A 21,551-nucleotide genomic window follows, 5' to 3' on the forward strand; every position below is an offset into this window, starting at 1 on the left:
ACTGCTTATCAATTATTAAATTACTCTGCATCTAAAGATAAGCAAGGTAATGCCACAACAAATACTTTGCAGCAATTCCATACACTCTCAGCAATACATGGTTCAACTGGTTCTTCATGTTCAGTGGCGACGCAAGGGGTGGGGTGGTCCAGGGAGTATTTCCCCTCCCCAAATATTTTTCTTGCCCCCTAGTTTGCCTCCCACTTTTGAGGTAACCCCCAAAAATTACCACTTTTTGCGAATTTCCCCCTCCTCCAAATTCACTTTTCCCCATTGCCATGAACCCCCACCCTGAAAAAGGTCCTGGCGCCGCCACTGTTCATGTTGTCCTCAATATAGAACCGTCATGGGCTCTTCTCAAGAACTATATCATTGGAGAATCATCGTGAATGGGTTCTGTAGGTCTTTTATTAAACTTCATATATATGCTGATTACGAAAGGTCAAAATGTTTATATGATGGTCGGTTTTTCCTCCATGTTACATATACTTTATGTATAATATCATTAGATCTATACAATTAACTTCCAGGACTGTTAAAAGTCGAACATGTAATCTTTTTATAATTTCCCATGAAATTTGTATCATATCACGAATGTCAAAAATCCATGTGATATCAGAAGGACATTCCTCGTATTCAGAATGAAATTTGGTGTGAACTGTGTCAAGACATAGATCCTGATCCAGGTATGACATACGTTTAGTTCCACCAAACCAAACATTTAAGCCCAAGACAATTTTAAAAAGGATACTGCTTATTATTTATTAAATTACTCTGCATCTAAAGATAAGCAAGGTAATGAATACTATCAGTGTAATTCTGCCACAATAAATATAAACCGAAGCCACCGAAGTAATCATTTAATTCCATACACTCTCAGCAATACATGGTTAAACTCAGAACCATAAATAATGGTTCTTCATGTTCAGTGGCGGCGCAACGGGGGGGTCGGGTCGATGAAGGGATATTTCCCCCCCCAAATATTTTTCTTGACCCCAGTTTGCCTCACAAATGTTTGAGTCAAACACCAAAAATTACCATTTTTTGCGAATTTCCTCCCTCCTCCAAATTCACTTTTCCCCCATGCCCCCCTCCTGAAAAAAATCCTGGCGCTGCCACTGCATGTTCATGTTGTCCTCAATATAGAACCGTCATAGGTTCTTCTCAAGAACTGTATCATTGGAGAATCATTGTGAATGGGTTCTGTAGGTCTTTTATTAAACTTCATATATATGCTGATTACGAAAGGTCAAAATGTTTATATGATGGTCGGTTTTTCCTCCATGTTACATATACTTCATGTATAATATCATTAGATTAACTTATTTGATATCAGAAGGACATCCCTCATATTCAGAATAAAATTTGGTGTGCCTGATAAACTATAAGGTCTCACAAAAATACTGTGCAAATATTAATTTTGTTTTACACAGCAAGGGTTGGTTCAAGCGTGTTGATTAAACGTATAACTGTTAAATCGTAACATGTAATTGGTTAAAACGTCACTATCAAGACACATTAATGTGACTTCATTTTCACCTGTGACATGGGTTACATGTCTCTTTTGCTGCATCAAAACGAGTCAAACTCAAGAGAATCCAATCATCGGCAACTTATTTCCGGATTCTGCAAAGCATAAACGATTGTAGTCTCACATCTTCTAGACAAAACCGGGAGACAGAATTTCAATAATTCAGCTTTCATAAGGCATTTTGTTAGTAGACGTTGAAAACCTATAATTTGGACCTGCTGAATCCCAAACAGGTGACGAGTAGTCGTTATTTTGAGTCCAGAAATGAACTCATAGGGTTATATTTGGGTAAAAAAGTGCCCGATTTCACTCTTTAGCATATCCAATTATCCGTCTGTGCGAGTACGACCTGTAGTTGTGGAGTTATATGCCAAAATGGGCATGATGGGTCGAAGATCAATTTAAATTGTACAGGCGTCAAAAATTAAAGTTGCTCCAAATGTCATGAAACTTGTACTAAATTGTTTGTTAAGCTTTAGGCAGTGAGGAAAAGATGTGTAACAATATCTGAGATGTATATTAAATATGTTGCCTGGCCAAAAAGTTACATGTCTCCCATGGCAATTGTCCTGTAAAATCTGTTTATCAGTTCTACCAACGTAACTATACATCACAGATTTATCTTATTGCCTATCCCCTGCACATGCCAAATATTTGACTTCCCAATTGGTAAACCTCATGGTCTCGATACATTGATGTAAATCATTTCACTCGGTATCCTTTACGATCTAAAAATATTACTCTTTGCATTTTAGAATGCTCTCTTCCATGTATAAATCGAGGGTTCTGCTCACCATCATTGCCACCATTTTGCGTGTGCCCTCCTGGATTTACTGGAGAACTGTGTCAAAACACAGTTCCTGATCAAGGTATGGTATAAGTTTAATTGTACCAAAACAAAACGAAGTAATCTATGTGATAGAAGCTAATTGCTTATTGTTAAATTACTTTGTAATAATACAAACAAAAAAAACCTTCCTGACGAGCTGCGAAGGTTAGAAAAGGTTTCCAGAAAACGTTTGAATGTCGGGTTACATAAAGGTCATATAAAGGGTATAAACGTTTTCATAACATTTAAAAACTTTTGTTGATAACCCAATGCAAATATTCTAACATAATATTTATTAAGTGTTAACAACCATTTGCCATAAAATGTTTGCAAAAATATATTTTACAATAATAAACATTTAAAAAGATATTGCTGTAGTGTTTTTTTAAACAAAACGCTTTTATGTTATTAAAATGTGCCTCCCCAATCGATTGCACAATTTAGAAAATCCCATATAGGAAAATTGCCAAAACACGGCTTATGCCCCCAATCAGAATAGGTGCCCCCCTCCCCCCAATCATGGTCCGTGCCCCCCAATCGGATGACCCCCGCTACGCCACTGCAGTACCGAAAGTCCGAGACGAAGAATATTTTTAACTGACGTTATTTAATTAAATCCCTAGCGAGATGGTATCGAGGTATGGCTTACGTTTGATTTTACCACACCAAACATTACCCCAAGCCAATAATATTTCCTTATTATTAAATTACTTTACAGCAATGCAATAAATGTCTTCCTGAATGAGCCATAAAGACGTAGCTACAAACAGTCTGAGACTAAATTTATTCCAACTGAAGATATTTAGTTAACGTTCCTGCAATCGTTTTTTTTTTTTTTTTAATCAAAAATCAATTCACTTTGGAAAGCTCATTATCAATGGATTTCGTTTATATTTTATATCTCCAAGGTGATAAACATAATGTACTTCATAAATTTGCCAGAAAAACAGAGGCGTTGATGAAAATCATTTCACTCTCTATCCTTAACGATCCAATATTCTTATTTGCATTTTAGTGGAATGTTCCCCTTCATGTGTAAATGGAGGCGTCTGCTCACCATCAGGAGTTTGTCTTTGCCCTCCAGGATTTACAGGAGAACAGTGTCAAGATAATGAAGGTATGGCATAAGTCTAATTCTGCCATAACAAATAAAATGAAGCCAACTATAACATAGAGGCTATTTGCTTTATTACTTTACAGTAAATACTATAATTATCTTCCGACCCGCGTTTCGCGTTTGCTCTCGTGTCGCTAGCTGAGTAACGGGAGCGATTATACCCGTTTAATTCTGTTACTGCATTTTTCATTTCCTTTAAAGGTTGTACATTACTTCCTATTAATGACAACTAATCATATGATTTGAACACGAATACATGTTGGCATAGATGACGCGGATGCATCAAAATATCTAATTATTGCCAATAGCAATGTTTTTGGGGTTGCCATGGTAGCCAACATTTTATGTAAATCTAAATGTTTATATGTTAGAAAATTTGAAGAAAAAACAACGAATTTATGGGGTTTAAGATTGTAGTATGTCATAGCGGTGTTTACACTCAAATATTGAGACAACTAAAGCAAAAACACAAGAGGAATGTATTGTTGTCCTATGAAGGAAATCCCAAGGTTTTGATTATAAGGGGTGTAATGTTTCTCCCATATGATTTATATAGGGAGGGAGAAAACGCCAAAAACTTTTGTTTTAATTCAAGAACCGCAAGACCTATATAAATATAAATATGAATATTGCCTTCCTTGACTCATTTGCTTATGATCTATGTATTGATTTGATGGATTATAAAAAAAGATTCAGATTCAGAAGGGCATTCTTCGTATTCAGATATCAGAAGAGCGTTCTTCGTGTTCAGAATAAAATTTGGTGTGTTCTATGTGCTATTAGGTGCCACACAAAATTATGTGCAAAGGTGGGTGACCGAACCCGTAAGAAAATTTACATTAATAGCATTAGGAAGTATGTTCGTGTACCTTGTTTTGCAACGTTGAAAAATATAATAAATATACATTTACTATGCGTTATAATAAAAGCACGGAGTCAGCTGGTATCTTAATTTGTGACCAGTCCAGGGGCATTACAAGCGGATGGACAGGGTGGACGAAGTCTAGTTCAGAGGCCCCGAGCAAAAGCAAAAATGAATAGGGTTAGGGATATGGCTGATAAAAGAGATGGTAAAAGGACCCCACACTACTCCTTGTCCATGGGCCCGAAGCTCTTGCTACATCCCTGGACCAGTCGTGTTGCTATTTCCTTGAGAACTACCAAAACCTTCTAATCAATACTGTCCACTGTTTTTTGTTTTTTTATGTTTGCAGGATTGTCCGACAGTGCCCAGGGAGTTTTGATCGGTATTGGCTTTTTCGTTCTATTCATAAGTATGATAGCCATAGCCTCATGCATGTTCAGAAACTTTATCCAACAACGCAGATCTGCTTCATCACCAGCATTGCCAGCCACCCCCACTCTAGACACGCTTGATTTGGTAGGTTAACCGTCATTATGTACACTAAAGTCTACTGAATGTCTCGCTGAATGTCCATGTGATGGCAATAAGAAGATATGAGCAAACATACACCCCAGTGGCGTAACCAGGTTTTTGGAGCAGGGTTGAACGCAAACTTGTGAAACTACCGTGGGATTTTTTTCCGACTGAGAAATTGTGAATTGTTGACCCAATTTGTTTTGCTCGGAGCGCTCAAGAATATAAAAGAGGGGTCTAACCAAAACTTACTCCTTTTTTAAACATTTAGGCCTATAGTTATCATAAAGCAACATACCGTAAACGTTCGCCTAATGTCACTTTTATTTTGTGTCTAAGGGAGCCCATAGCGCCTTAAGGCGAACGTTTACGGTAATATGCCATGCAATTTGCCAAAATGTGGTAAATTCTGAACGTAAACAGGCGACAGGGAAGATGCACATCGCACAAATTGTACATTGTTGGCTACATTTTTTAACCAGTGACCATCGTGTGCTGACGACCTAAGATATACCGACGGTCCATGATGAGCGGGGGTGGGGGAGGGTACGACCGCTGCCCCCACTAGCTACCTCACTGATTGATACATCCCACCAAAGTGCTTGAAATAAGCTAATAATCTGTAAGCTCCAATCGGGCCATAGGTTTTGAAATCTACAGTCTCATAAATTTCCTCGGGCAAGAACACAAATTGTAATGTTACATGTACAGGTCCATATTCTGCCACTCATAAACCTCACGACTCACATATCAACAACAAATTATATGCATGGATGCTAAAGTCAGCATCAGCGCAAGTGCATTATTTTGTTTAATTTCTCGAGCAACAAGTAATACGCGTTTATTAACCTATTTCATGCACGAGAAGAAAAAAACATGAATTTTGCTGTTTTTCAAACAAAATTATCACTAAAGATATTGGAAAACAGAACCAAATATAAATGCATCAACCCGCCCAAAAATGAATCAAGCCTACGCGACGCGAACGTGTGTGCAAGCACTGCGCGTAGTACGCGGAGTGCACAATATACACAATCAATGCATGGTTTGGATTTTTCTAACAATTGCTCTGATTGGTTCGCGCTATCTTAGTGTGTATGAAATTGAAATATCCATACCATAATCTGCATTAATTAGTGAACAAAAATGATATCAAAATAAGCATATTACATCATCTCTATCAAAAGTAACGAATGAAAATAGTTTAGACACATAGAATTATTAGTGAATCTAGAAGGAGCGCAGTAAAGTGCTAATCTTAATGATCATTATCAAAAAATCAAGTCAAAAGTATGTATGTCATACATTCTATACAGTACAATTTCTTTTGTTTTCAGGCTTCGTATCCGTATTCAGTTCCGAGATACCCGCAGGTATGTCTTGTTTGTCTGTTTAGTTTTGAGTGTTTAATTTAATTGTTAAAGCCTTAATGTACGATCTTTTTAAATGTTTAGATTTTTCTTTTTTTCCTGCAAAATGATAATACGCAATCATTATGAAAGTTCCCAATACATTTGTACGTGAACATCATAAACTTCACCTCTATCACTCGAAATATCTCCCACTATTTGGATTAGGACGGCGAGTGCGGCCGCAGAGTTAGTCTCCTACGCAGCCAGTTTGGTTACGCTCCTCCACATGTGGAGGGAGCGTAACTAAACTGGCTTTCGTAGAAGACTACGATTTGCGAGTCGTTCTGACATATTATCATAATCTAAAAATTATGATAATATGTCGGACCAACAGAAAATCATCCCGTTTTACTACTAATAGGGCGAATTTGACAGTTTGTTCATAGATTTAAGTAGGAAAAATCGGTCTTGAAAAAGATAAAGGTATATTCTGAAAAAAGATCGTACATTAAGGGTTAAAAGTGGTGCAACTTTTTCTCAAGCGTTTACTTTTAGCTGCACCCCATGTTGGTTTTATATGTGTTATTGTGTTATTATGTGTGTGATTTTGATGGAATTAAATTGAATATGAATATCAACCAAGAAATTTACTGAATGCGGAGAAGCGTTTTGATGCCACGTTAACATGGCAAGAAGCAACATCAATTAACCGGCTCAGCCCTACCGGGCTTGGGTCGATCCTTACATTAAGGAACAACCCCGGGTTTGCGGCCTGATGTTTTTGTTTGTTTGTTTGTTTGTGTTTGATTCCGGCAGCCCGCCCGGGCTTAAAAACATCAAGGCTCCAAGCTGAGGCTGAACACTTCCAGAGCACTTAATTCCAGTTCAAGCCTTTTGCTTGAAACGCAATGTAAACCCACTATTTGCAACACAATTCTAGTTTTAAGAAATGGCATGGTATAAAATGCTTATTTGAGTCAGTTTGAAGTGAATCCAATGATTATATAGTTCACAATGGCCGGTTATCTAAAAATATCTGAAACACTGACTCCGAATGAGTTTAACTTCCATTTTTAAATGCACATTTTGTTGGAAAAAGCTTTTGTATGAAGCTTTCACAAGCTTGACGGCCATTCATTTAATAGCTCGATACCATACTTAACAAGTTGTTATTTTTTGTTTATTTCCTATTTCTGTTGATTTTTTTTTTCAGGACCAAATGATGTTTTGAGCCCAATGAGACAATTTCCGACCTTAGCAGCAATATGTTACACCAATCTTTCCATTTATAGTGGTTTGATTCTTATAATTATAAAAATAATATATCTATAATATTACCTTAATTTGATTACCTCCATAGCTCACAGTCTTGGCTTAATATTAAAATTTGAAACACGTACTATCGTGGTTTGTAATATTCTATTACACTGAACAATTTTGGCAGATAAAGTATTTTAATTAGAGCTAAGGAGGCTTAAATTACCGATGTTTACTATTAATTTCAAATCGTAATAGAAGATCTAAAGATACATGTTTCATGCATGGAAGAAGCTTAATGGAGATTTCAACGCTAAGAGACCGTTCAATATTTACGACAGGGTGAGTGGGAGAAATGCCAACAAATCGACAAAAACTTTCGCCCGTCCCCTTCCATACGCGCAAACTCTTTGTATTCCCCTTGTTTTCCCATTTTCTTCATTTAGAAATATTGAACGGTCCATACGGTAACTTACAAACGTATGCCAACACAATTAAATTGAAAATCTCTCTTTTGATTTTTAATTTGTTTACCTGGTGTACGCTTATAGAAGTAATCTTTGAATGAGAAGCTTAGAATGAGTAAACTTTAAATGAGAAATCGCAATCTGTGAAGTATCTCTCCATTTATCCCTCGTAAGTTATGTCTTTTTAGTATGTTAATTATATTTAAGATTTTTACTAATGTCCTGTCATAATGTAAAAGGCCCTCCGAAATTGAAAAGTTTGGGCTCTGCACAAAACATAGGCCAACAATTCATTATTGGGTAAAACATCGTACAAACATAATGTTTTCCTCGGATTTTTGGTTCAATATGAGAGGAATTCACTATAAGTATTAGGTTTAAGCTCACATTTATATTATAGAATGAATAAAAAGAAATGTCCGTTGGCCTGACACCCCCCCCCCCCGCCCTTCCACTACGTTTGTATATGAATATGAATAGTCAACTACCTTGCCCCTCTACCAGCTCAAATTATTTTGGCGCATATTTTGGCGCATATTTGAGCTTATTTGCATCGGGTACAAATTTGGGTGGTATAACTAAAATTTTTAGGATAAAAGCAGCTGTTTTTGGTTACACAAGTTTTTTGCGACAGGTTTTATACAGTGGTGGCACCAGGATCTTTTAAGATGGGGATTGTGGAGGAAGTGAAACCTGAGCAAAATATGAAATCTGTAGTTTTTGCCATACCAAGTGGGATTTTGGTTGATTGTGGTCCTGATTAGGGGAGTAACCGAGTCCAGTACTCCCTAATGCCGTACGTCCCCATGGCGCTGCCACTGGCTGTATATACTGCAGTATAGCAAACAAAACATAAAGAAAATGTTGCAGAGTATAGCAAAGCAGGGACCATTCTTTTAATTGTCACGATTCAGCCGTAGATGGGGTAAACACTATTAGCTCTGACATGTGATAGTCACGCAGAAATATAAAATTAAAACGAAACCGAAATCATTTGTTTTTAAATGACCAGACTTCTATTTCGGTTTTACTTCTACTTCGTGATTATTGGCAAAAAATAGACAAAACTCAATAAAATACTTAAGAAAATATAAAAGACAATGTATCATGTATAGTAGAGATGTCAGAATTTCAGCTCAGTAAATTAATAGTGGTAACAGGTCAATTTTAAAAATAATAAACCAATTATTGCCTTCTTTGGTCTGATTGGATCAGATCATATCAGTTTGTTCTTCTTTTTGTCTTCTGCTGATTCGTGTCAATTAGAAGAATGGACTATAATAGACTGTTGTCCCTCTATCCCATCATGCACTATTACAGAGTGTTGCTACATACATCATCCTCCAAGTGCAGCGTTCTATTTATTAGATGATACGAAACCAAAAAAGACCTAAATCTAACTGTTTAGACAATTAATAGGCCTAGTGGCGCAAATGACCTGACACGCAGATGTCCTTACTGTCGGCTTACTTTACTTTACTTACTTTACGCAGATTGATGTTACGATGCGGATTCGGTATGCCCATATCAATACAACCCTTGGTAATCGGTTTCACACGATCTACGTTGATATTCTACGTCATACTCATTGCAATAGTGCATGCCGGGATATAGGAAAAACATGTCTATAGCGTAGAATTAGGCACTATACGACATAAATAAAAGTGTAGTATACAAACATTGTAATAACTGGTGGTGATGTCATTAGTATTGTAAATATACATTCATGGTGTCCCAGAACAGGATAATTTACCCTGTTTTGAAATGTTTAAATAATGTTTATTTTACATATATGTCGCCTATTTCTCTATCTTAATTTGAGTTGGCGTGACATTATTTGGTGTTTGTATTGAAAATTGATGAAATATGAAGTTGAATTAATATTGACCCTATACAGGGTGTCCCAGAAAAAATTACCGGGCGAATATATTTGGACGTAAGTCGATCAATAGACATCCAAATCCAAAAATCTAAACATCAGCGTGTAGCCCATCTTGTTCTACATCTTATACGTCAATTTTACTGGAATAGGTTTACTGATTGCGAAGAAATAAGGGATTACGTAACGCATGCGTCAATTCACTTCATTCCAAGTTTGAAAGAAAGATCATTCAACACAATGCGCACTGGTTAACTGTCAATGGGCTTCATAATTTGTTCCACGCAATCATTTTCGTTCTTTTTAAACAATAATGTTTCTTGCAAAACATTCAATTAGGTTTTGTTTAAATTTGAAAACGTTACACCTGCACGATATTGAAAATGAAAGCTTGCATGTAAGATGATGCTCGCTACTTGTAAATATCTTTTTTCGTTAATGTTGATATAAATGTTGCAAAAAGAATTATTGCATAAAGAATTCCAGCTGGATTAAAATTTTCTCTCACACATTAATGTTTTTGGAATATTTCCAAGAAATTGTAATGCAAAGTTTAAACTTTTAAAACTTCAACATAAATGTTGCGAGGTATCAAATATCACATGTAAAGTTGTAAGCACTTGATAATTGTCACTCTTGGCTCAAATGTTCTTTGGAAAGTCAAAATGTAACATAATTGCACAATCTAAAGAAGTTGGAAAGCTTGCAATGGCAGAAATCTAAGTTTTCTCGGAAAAACTGCTATTCATCTTCAGTGAAAGCATGAATAACATAACACCGTCGGATTACGAAATAGATAATGTGGACTAAATTTAATGAGATACACACACTTTAGGAAGCGGTGAGCTAGTATGAAAGAAGCGCCTGTTGAACAAACTTGGAATGAACTGCATTGATGCGCGTATTATGTAATCGTTAATTTCTTTGCAACCAGTGAACCGAATCAAATTAAATTTTCGTATGTAATGCACAATACAATAGGCTATGCGCTACATTTTTAATATTTTGATTCTGATGTGTATTTCTCGACTTACGGTCAATTTTATTCACTCGGTAATTTTTTCTGGGACACCCTGTAATACTAATTTAGTGTCATCTTCTGACTACTATTAAAAGAACAGAGGTTTTCACGACGGAAATTAATAATAAGTAACAAGGTAATCACCTTCGAATTGGATAGGTTGACGAGCTTTCGATAGGCGTGGTTCTGAAGTAGGAAAGAAAGCATCGATATGAATAATAGTTGTCGGACAATGTCATCTTCTGAATGCTTGACAATTATGTGCTCTGATTGGCCGCAAGAAATGTGATCAGATTGGCTAACTGAGTTGCACTCTGATTGGTTAAGTTGAGCGTCTCTCTTTAGCGCCACAGCGCAGGATAGAAGTTCGATCTAAAAACAATATGATCAATATAGATATGACATTTATGCCCCTAAATGGGAAATAATATTATTTATATGTATTGACATGTACTAAAAAGTTCTGGGACACCATGTGTAATGCCTATAATGAATATAGCGTAGCATAGTAAATTCTTTGTATCAAAATGCATCATTATTATTAATGGAAAGACTTAAAAAGGAAACTTTACACTTGTTTGGTTTGGCTTGCCAAGGATATACAATTAATATGGTCAATGTAAAATGAATTTGAGGATCAAAGCTTACGTTCGAGATTTAGTAGCTTTAATTTTTTTATAAACTGGGGTGAATGTTGTTGTAAAATCCGCGAAGTGTAGCAAAAGTGGTGTCTTTTCGTGGAACTGGCACTTTTAAGCTAAGGACAAATATGACATTTAATTGGACAAAGTTTTATACTCAAATATGAGCTTATAATGTACTAGAATAACATGGGGGTATATATTTGTATGGATCACCCTCCTCGAATGTTGGATAGTGCAAGGATACAATCTCTCCATCCACCGCTACTTACGCCTCCATCCACCGCTACTTACGCCTATGTCGAAGTTACGACAAATTAATATAACGACTCACGGGTTACGACTGTTTCAGGTCGTATCACAAAATGATCCTATAGTATCGTAACAAACGTATGGATGAGGGACAAAACGTTAATAGTACCGGCATTTAATCCCCGGGCATTAATCCACTTTAAAATTAAGTTTTAGCTATGTGTGGCCTTTGTCATGTTTATGACCTATATATTTCTGCAAACCTTATACAACACACTTTTGTTTATTAAAACGTTTAATATTTTTATATCATTTGGAACCATTTGCCTGCCAAACAATTGTGAAAAGTTTCTTCTTTATTGAGGATTTAAGGTTAAGTAATTTGAAAACATTGTGTATTCTATTTCTGGGGCATAAGTTGTTTGGGATGCCAAACGGTCGAGTGCTGGTATCTGGGATTTCAGCTATCAGTAGAGGGGCCAGCCCCATGACATTTTCGTGTCGTTAAACAAATGTTTCAAATGGATAAATCACATTTATCTAAATGTTCAGTGTCTGGAGATTTTTTTCTGCCATGTCGGTAAATTTGCAGCTCATGTGCTTTATTCCGTTTCCATGGCAGCGGTCACGCTATTAAAGGATTTTTGTCATATTTTAGGCCTATATATATTTTAGGCCTAAATATGTCAGGTTTTAATTTGCTAAATCTGTTAAACTTAATGGGGCAGAAACTTCATATTTGGTTGTAGAACACATAAATATTTAATATCTATAAACAAAATCATCACTTAATTCAATAATTATATTTGATTTATGGGTGAAATTACATTTTTTGTGTTTTTTGTGTAGTTTTGATCCAAAAAAGATAATTGTTACATGAGATTTTTTTAATGACTTACACATCATTGAAACTGATCATTTGTTAAGGTGGATGTTTTGTTTTAAAAAAAAGTATCACAACATTTTTTGTGACCTATGGCAATTTGTTTGCATTACGGTCATTTACACCAATTTTTGTCGATTTTACAGTCGATATGTGCTACTTTTTATTTGATTAAAAATTAGCATAAATGGCCGTTGCCATGGAAGCTGCCTTCTATTATAATTCTCTTAATAGCTTAAAATTAATGAATACCTGTATATCAATAATATGAAGCTTTGGTTTTTAATACAATCTTGAAAAGGGTCCATTTTTGGCCAAAATTACCAAATCACTAAAAAACGTGAAGTTTATGCCTATACTTATGAATTTTAACTTTTGGATCCAAAACATTTTCAAAAAAAAATCCAATGAAAAAAATACTTTTTTTTTTGTAAAAAGTGCATAAAAATCACCAAAAAATGAATTTTCACCAATAAATCATATATTTTGAAATAAGTGATGATTTTGTTCATAGGTATATCAATGTGGCATGTGTTCTGCACACCAAATGTGAAGTTTTTACTCAATTTAGTTTTAAAGCTATTGCTAGTTAAAATGTGACATTTTGGGGTAAAAAATTACAAAAATTCTTTAATAGCGTAAATAGTTGCGGCCGCGCGTGTTACGAATTTGCCAACATGGCAGAAAAGATCATTGCCCATGGACAAATTACTTATCCTACCAACATTTCAAATGTTTTAACAATGGGCTATTCCAGTTGAAATACATACACCACTGTGAAAATATGACCTTAATCTTCCACACAGGGAGTGTGAATTTCAAATTGGTGACTCCATTTAAAATCTTAAGGAAGATTAAGGTCATGCCTACCATTGGTGGATTTAAAGATGTGGAACAGCCCAATGTATGTGGAATAGTGGTCGAGGTACCAGTGATATCAGAGTAAGCCAAAAAAGGTCAGAAGAATGCCGAATAAAAATGGCCATAGTTTTAGACGGGTAGGCGGGGAACCTAGTCAATTTTAGAAAATATTTATAGAGACAACCCTTTTTTGGCCTATCTGCTTATCAATCGTAATCGAAGTTTGGAGATCTTTAACGCGCATATGATGATATCATGAACCTGTACTCGGATTGCGACTCGAACGTTTGGTAATCTCAACAATTTCTGTCTGTAAAGTGTTATTTTCATAGCATTCATAGCATTCATTAGTTCAATTGAAACTCTTTCTTATTTTATTTTTTCCTAAGCAAAAGAAGTGTTCAATGAAATATCATTCGTTGAATGTATACAGTATACCAGGAATTATTTTTCTGAGCAAAGTTTTTGCTCGCTCAAGTTAGTCGACCAGGTTTTTCTTCTGTTCGAAAAATTTACAAATAGGCCTAAGCTGATGGAAATCTGAACAGATTTTCTATGTAGTCTCACCCTATTCTCTACTGTTTTTAGAGTACCCTGTGGACATGCCCTTGCAAGCACCTTGCACATTCAGTGGTGACATAGGTGCGTATTTCGCTAGCCACAGCATCGAATAGCGCGCGGGGATATGCACCTATATCAGACAGTACTTATACACAGATTTGTATTGTGTCAAATATGTCTGCTCTGAAAATGAACGAAATTATCTGTTAATACTTCAAACAAAATACTGAGTTTAGTGCAGTTCCAATATACATATATAATATGTTGCCATGAAAATAACACTGAATAGGATAACAAATATATAATATAAATATTATACATGCGTAAACAATATATCTGCATTAAGAAACAACTGTATAACATTTTTATGTAACCAATTATTATGCAATTTTAGGCTATTAACACAAGTTTATTTCCTGTGGGTGACCTAATAAACAAAATGCAAATACTTAGTGCAGTTCCCAAATAAATATTATACGGTCACCTTGAAAATACCACTGAATAGGATAACAAGTATAAGGGCGCACCATTAGATTTCCAGGGGGAGCATGGGAGTTTTTTGAAAAAAAAAAAAAACTTCGCCCACTAGTGAGACAAGTGAGAATCCCATGCCCCCCTGAGAATCTAATGGTGCGTCCCTAATGCGTAAACAATATGTCTGTATTGGGAAACAGCGGCCTTGTAATATTCATATGGCCATGTGTCACAAGTTGGGACCCTCTTTCGTGACATGCTATTTTCATAGCTGAAAACTTCAACGTTGAGTAAATTGTTATACCATCATGTACCAATTACTGAAGTCAATATTCAGGGTGTACTAGAAGATACACAGGGTGTAAAAATAAACTTTTTAATGTATGGGAAATTAATTAGTGCTAATTAGCTGTATAAATATTTTTAAGTAACTGGTTTCAGTCATAAATAATCATTCTAAATCAAAAATAGAAGCCTATGGGAAAAGGCATGGACGCACCTGCAAACGTGCTCGTTAGTCTAATTAATTAGATGAAATTACACAAAGTACATAATTATTTAGTTTCTACAATTAACTGACATCAATTGGTACTAAATAATCATGGATTTTAGTTTTCAACTCAACATAAAAGCAGAAAAAGTATGTCATGAAATAATTGTTTGTGAACTTTTTTCATAGACTTTCTATGGTACCATGTCCGCACATCATCCACACTGCAAACTCGTTAGCTAAATTGATCATAAAATTAATTACAATCAATAGAAAATTAAGAGCAAAGAACTATGCTTTAAATAAACAAGATCAAGATGAAATTACACAAAGTACATAATTATTTAGTTTCTACAATTAACTGACATCAATTGGTACTAAATAATCATGGATTTTAGTTTTCAACTCAACATAAAAGCAGAAAAAGTATGTCATGAAATAATTGTTTGTGAACTTTTTTCATAGACTTTCTATGGTACCATGTCCGCACATCATCCACACTGCAAACTCGTTAGCTAAATTGATCATAAAATTAATTACAATCAATAGAAAATTAAGAGCAAAGAACTATGCTTTAAATAAACAAGATCATCATGAAGGTTGCAAGTATACATCTTCATTTTGAAAATATCATTATCATTTCATTTTTTTCAAGACAAAAGTCACGCCTCCACCCTGTTAAGGGTCCCAATATAAGACACACGGCCATGTAGGTGCGTGTACACATAGGGGTGTGTGGGGGTGTTTATTGGCTCGTATATGCTTTCAACTTGTATGTGTGTACCGTAAAAACTCGATAGTTAAAGCATAATGTGCTTTATACTATCGAGCGCTTTTAAAACATGCAAACATGAAAAGCACCATCCACAAAAGTGTAAAGGGTTTGAGCAAATCATCGATACACACAGTTATATACGAACAAGTAAACCTGCAAATGTGTGTCTCAACCTTAGCTCAGTTGGCAAAGCGCCGTACAATTTCATGTTTTCAAAAGCTCTTGATAGTAAGCACATTATGCTAACTATCGGGTTTTTACGGTATATTGTGTGTATCATAAGTTTGCAATTTATAGCAACATTATGCCTGAAGTTAGAAATATTTATTGCCAACCCAGTCAGAGTAGGCTAGATTTCTGAGGAAAGCACGTTTTTCTGATATGGCAATTTAGTTCAGCTGATTTCGTTAATTTTGTTTGTGGGTTAAGGTATCGTCATGAGTAACCAAAATAATGGGTTTAATTGTTATGTTTAAACAGTTTTTATTATACTTTTGTTTAAACCAATTAGTGGAGTAAACAGATTGACAGCCTTTCTAGTATCACCCTTTTGACCATTTATAATCTTAATTTAGTATGTCAGTCTTAATAGTATTGGCAACTTTTCAAAAACAATCAAAAATCTCAATTCCTTTTTTAATTATGAATTTTGTTGACATTTAGCAAAAATTAACAAAATTGTCAAATTATTGTGATTTTCGATCTTTGCTCAATTTTGACATACTTTTGTTTTAATGGTATTTTTAGGATATTAATGTAAAAGAACAGTGTTCCGTAGACTAATTGAACGAAAACCCATTAAAATGTGCGTTCATTGGTCTCTTATAGCTGTTTTTATTCAAATTCCCCCTCCCCACATTTTCCGGAAAATAATGAAGATTTCCAGAAACTAATAATTAGAATATCTCGACAACGGAAAAAGATATGAATGTGAAACAAAGACCAAAAGATGTATTTTAACCTGTTTAATACGTTCATACAAAAATCATTTTCGTACTCAGATGCACGTTTTGCATCTAAACTCTTTATATAAAAAAAAATTAGAAAATTATAGATTGATTTTGATAGAATTCATTGATGTGATTTGCATGTAAATTGCATGTAAATAAATTGCCTATCATGCCCACGGGAAACAAACTTGTGTTTAGCATTAGAACGATATATATATTTGAATATAGGGAACAGTAATTATTAACGGTGTAAGCAGTGTACACAAAATAGTTAAAGTTTAATTGTAGTTTAAACATTTTCCATGTAATCAGAGTCAGATTTCAAACTGTTTTATCGTGCACCATAAGAGTTAATTCCTTCTTTAATCATCGAACCATTTGTGTGAAGATCTATTTTATGGTTTGATTAAGGGATCTGGAATGAGCGTTTTGAGCGTTTCGACAGTATTTATTGTGGGACATGAGAGCACATCAGACACATCGAATTGCATTCTGAATACGAAGAATGTCTTTCTGATATCAAATAATTTTCATTTTTTGAAATTCACGATATAATACAAATTTTATGACAAATTATTAAAATTTGATATTTTTCACATTTTTGATATATAGCAGTCCTCGAAGTAAATTTGATAAATCTAATGATATAGTTTTAAAGTGTATGTAGCTGGGAGGAAAAGCAGACGATCAATTGAAAATTTTGACCTTTCATATTAAAGATATTGATTTTTTTCCAAAAAGACCTAATTTTTTTTTTTTTTTTTTTTTAAAAAAATCGATATCTTCAATACGAAAGGTCAAAATTTTCAATTGATCAACGGCTTTTCATCCCACCTACATACACTTTAAGTATAAATCATCAGATTTATAAAGTTTACTTCGAGTACTATTAAATATCAAAAATATCAATTTTTAGTGATTTGCCATAAAATGTATATTACAGTGCGAATTTCAAAAAATCAAAATTATTTGATATCAGAATGACATTCTTCGTATTCAGAATGCAATTCGATATGTCTGATATGCTCTAATGTCCCACAATAAATACTGTCCAAACGTTCATACCCCACCCCTTAAGAGAGATGCTCAGGTGAATTTGAAGCATTTGTGAAATCTGACTCCGATCATGTAAAGTAGTGAGGCGAAATCCTGTAGATTTTTGTTTCAGTATACCGTATGGGGTGTTACCTAAACACTATAAAAAAATGCAAGTGCTAAAAATGCAACTTCTATATTTTGAATTTACTCCAGTTTCTTTTACGAAAGAATCTACCTTTTCATTCACAATTCCTATGTAATTCCGTCACTTAAAAATTTAAAACTAAAAACACCGCAAATTTATGTTTTGCTTCCTCGTTTTTGCCAGACTCTCATTGATTCACCACTCATAATATATTAGCGACTCGGTTGGTGAATGTAAAACAACACAAATTTTTCTGAATTAAAACAAACTTCAGTTAGAAACAGAGGATGATTTAAGGAAGCCCCATCATGCACTGTAAAAGTGTTATCACTAGAGTTTCAGCTGCCACTTTACTTTTCAAATCCCATTGAACTCTGTGCAAAAGATGTTGTTTTAGAATTGCCCGTGTGTCATTATTACTTGGTCGATTTCAGATCTAAAGTGATGTATGCATGAAGGATTATTTACACCTTCTGTAGATAACATAAAATGTGAAATCGACCAACTTTTTGAAGGTGTTTTTACTGTAAATATATCTGTCCAAATTCAAATTTAACCATGCACGTGTGTATGCAGTGGGCGGGCAGTGGTGTCATGTTCACTCACACAGCTGTGCTAACCGCAAGACTTGCTGGGAAGTGCTTAAATCATCCTCTGAGTTAGAAATAACATTATATACAGCAGTAAAATGATTTTCAAATAAACTACAAATTAAACCGTATTCATAAGTTTCCCATCCCGCGATTCTTACATTTGAAATATTAAAGGTTTTATTGTTGCAAACAGATAGGAAGAGGTATTGTTGACAACAGAATAAACCATAAATTTTGTATAATGTCTATGGGAGAATCACACATTTTCAACTCGCGGAAAAAAAATCTACTTTTATCCATCGCGGGAATGAAACCTTTGGAACAGAAATCTACGGGGATATTCACCAATATCGTATACAGTATTTATTCATTTTATGTAACATACCGTAACATGTAAGCGTACAACCTATTATAGCATATATGATTGCCCATTAATGCTGATGTTGTTTTATCCAGATTACTAATGTAATGTTACACCATTTGTTATTATTATTAGGTAGTATTCATAAATACCTTGGTTGAAAGACATGGGGGAGACTAAATAAATTTGAATCAAAAGATCACCTTGATTTTAATTAAATGGATGTAAATATTGCTTTTAAATAGCGGGTAATTTGTACATACTAAAAAGGCAATCATTTTCGTGTCATGTTTAAAAACAAAATTCACCCTGACATGTAATATACACATTAGTGTAAAACCTCAACATTTTAGACCGTAAAAATGGATTAAAAAATGTTTTAAGACCGTGTAAAGTGGGGGGGGGGGGCAAAATAGTTTACATTAAATTTCCAAATCTTTCAACACCCAAGAAACTATTTATGGATACTCCATATGAAATGCAATACACAATAAGTTACTTTAGAAACATTGACTAATTGTCATGAAACTTAAAAGGTCTAATAGCGTGTTATTCCCTTACCAATAACTTGTTTCAGAAAATCTGAATATATTTTTAAGAAACATCATCTCAAAAAGTAGATGTTTCACTTTCGGCTTTTTCAGATTACTTACATTGATTTCCACACAACATAAGTTTGTGCAACGAGCATTTTTTTATTTACCAAATATTTGGTTTGTCATTCATCATGTCATATCTCCGGGATTACTGAATAGATTTCTACCAGCAATGCCTTAAATTAATGAAAAGAATAACGCAAAAATTGTCTAATTTGTATAGTAGGTTATTTCAACACATTTTGAGCAAGTTTGAAAATGTCTTATCTCTGTAGACAGAGTTATTTCCCAGATACCAAGAGCATCTATGGGCTAGTTTGTTTACTATGAAGAGTAACGTAGTCACATTATGACAATAGATCAATTGAAGCAGACATCGTGTGGTTTGTGTAAAACGCCTAAACTAGCTTTTATACTGTTTAATCAAAATTTTAAAACTGTGCCGTATTGGAATAAATGTTTTTTAAAAGATGCACTGTCTAATCCTGCACATTATGACACAACATTGAATCCAATGTGACATTCAGAAGTAAAGTTACAAGCAATTGAATAGACGAAGGTCCAGTTTTAAAAGTTATGCAAAGAAATGTTTTGTAATTTTAGGGTATTTTTAACCCTTTAGCATCCATGCGTGGTAGCATTATTAGCGCGTGCTTACATCTTACACGAAGTAATGGCATGAAATATCTCTTCACCATTACTTTTGTTTACATGATAATAGAAAATATCTTTGTTACATTAAACTGAATAAATATTGTATTGATGAAAAAGAAACAATATATTTGTTCAATGAGTATTATTATTTTAATTTATATTAGAGTGTTTTCCTAATTGATAATGGACAAAATGGTTAAATTAATAACTGAATTTATTTTTTGAAATTCACAATCCGCCTATAAAAGATTTAGCTAGTCTTTCACAGAGTGAGTATGGGATTCAAACATAATAGCAAAGTGGGTAACTTCCATTTGATATACAGGGGGAGTATGGGCTTTAAAATGATAAGCCTTATCCAATTATATTTGACAAAACATTCTCTCTGTGACAGACTGTTCTGCTCGGATAGCATAGTTTGCATAGTATTTTTTCTGGGACATGAGAGCACATCAGACATATATAGAATTGCATTCTGAATACGAGGAATGTCCTGATGATACCAAATAATTTTAATTTTTTGAAATTCGCGATGTAATACAAATTTTATGGCAAATTATTAAAAGTTTTTTATTTTTGATATTTAACAGTCTTCAAAGTTAATTAATCTAATGATATATACTTAAAGTGTATGTAGGGAGGAAAATCCGATGATCATTTAAACCATTCGTATTGAAGGTACACACAAAAATGTGTATCTTCAATACGAAAGGTCACATTTCTTAAATGATCGTCGGCTTTTCCTCCCAGCTACATATACTTTAAGTAAATATCATTAGATTTATTAATTAAGTTTACTTCGAGGACTGTTGAATATCAAAAATATCAATTTTTAATAATTTGTCACAAAATTTGCCTCAAAGTTGTAAATGTACTTACAAAAAAAAACATGATTTTAGCGAGGAGTGTTCTTGTCAACTCGATATCACGTCAGTGACGGTCCCTTCATTAGCTTTCAATGTTGTGGGCATTTCAAAATGACTTTACCATGTTTATTGGTACAAATACACGCAAAGCACGGACAAATTTGCAACATCAATGCTTAAGGGGGTACTACACCCCTCGATAAATTTGAGTCTATTTTTGCATTTTTCTCAAAAACTAATAACACAATGGTAACGAAAGTTATACATATTTTAGGGGCAAGGAATCCAGTTACTACGCTGGAATTTCAGTGACCCAAGACAAGCGATTCGTTATTTATGATAAGAAATAAGGTACCGCTAGGATGTACCTCATTTCCTATCATATATAATGAACCGCTTGTCTTGATTTACTGTAATTTCAGTGTAGTAATTGGATTCCTTGCTAATATACATAACTTTTGTTACCAGTGTGTTATTATTTTTGAAAAAATGCAAAAGAAGTCACAAATTTACCACAGGGGTGTAGTACCCCCTTAAATGTGTCAAAATTATGTAAATTTTGGACTAAAGTAAGAACCAC

The sequence above is a fragment of the Amphiura filiformis genome, chromosome 18 (assembly GCF_039555335.1).
Source record: "Amphiura filiformis chromosome 18, Afil_fr2py, whole genome shotgun sequence".
Classification (NCBI taxonomy): Eukaryota; Metazoa; Echinodermata; class Ophiuroidea; order Amphilepidida; family Amphiuridae; genus Amphiura; species Amphiura filiformis.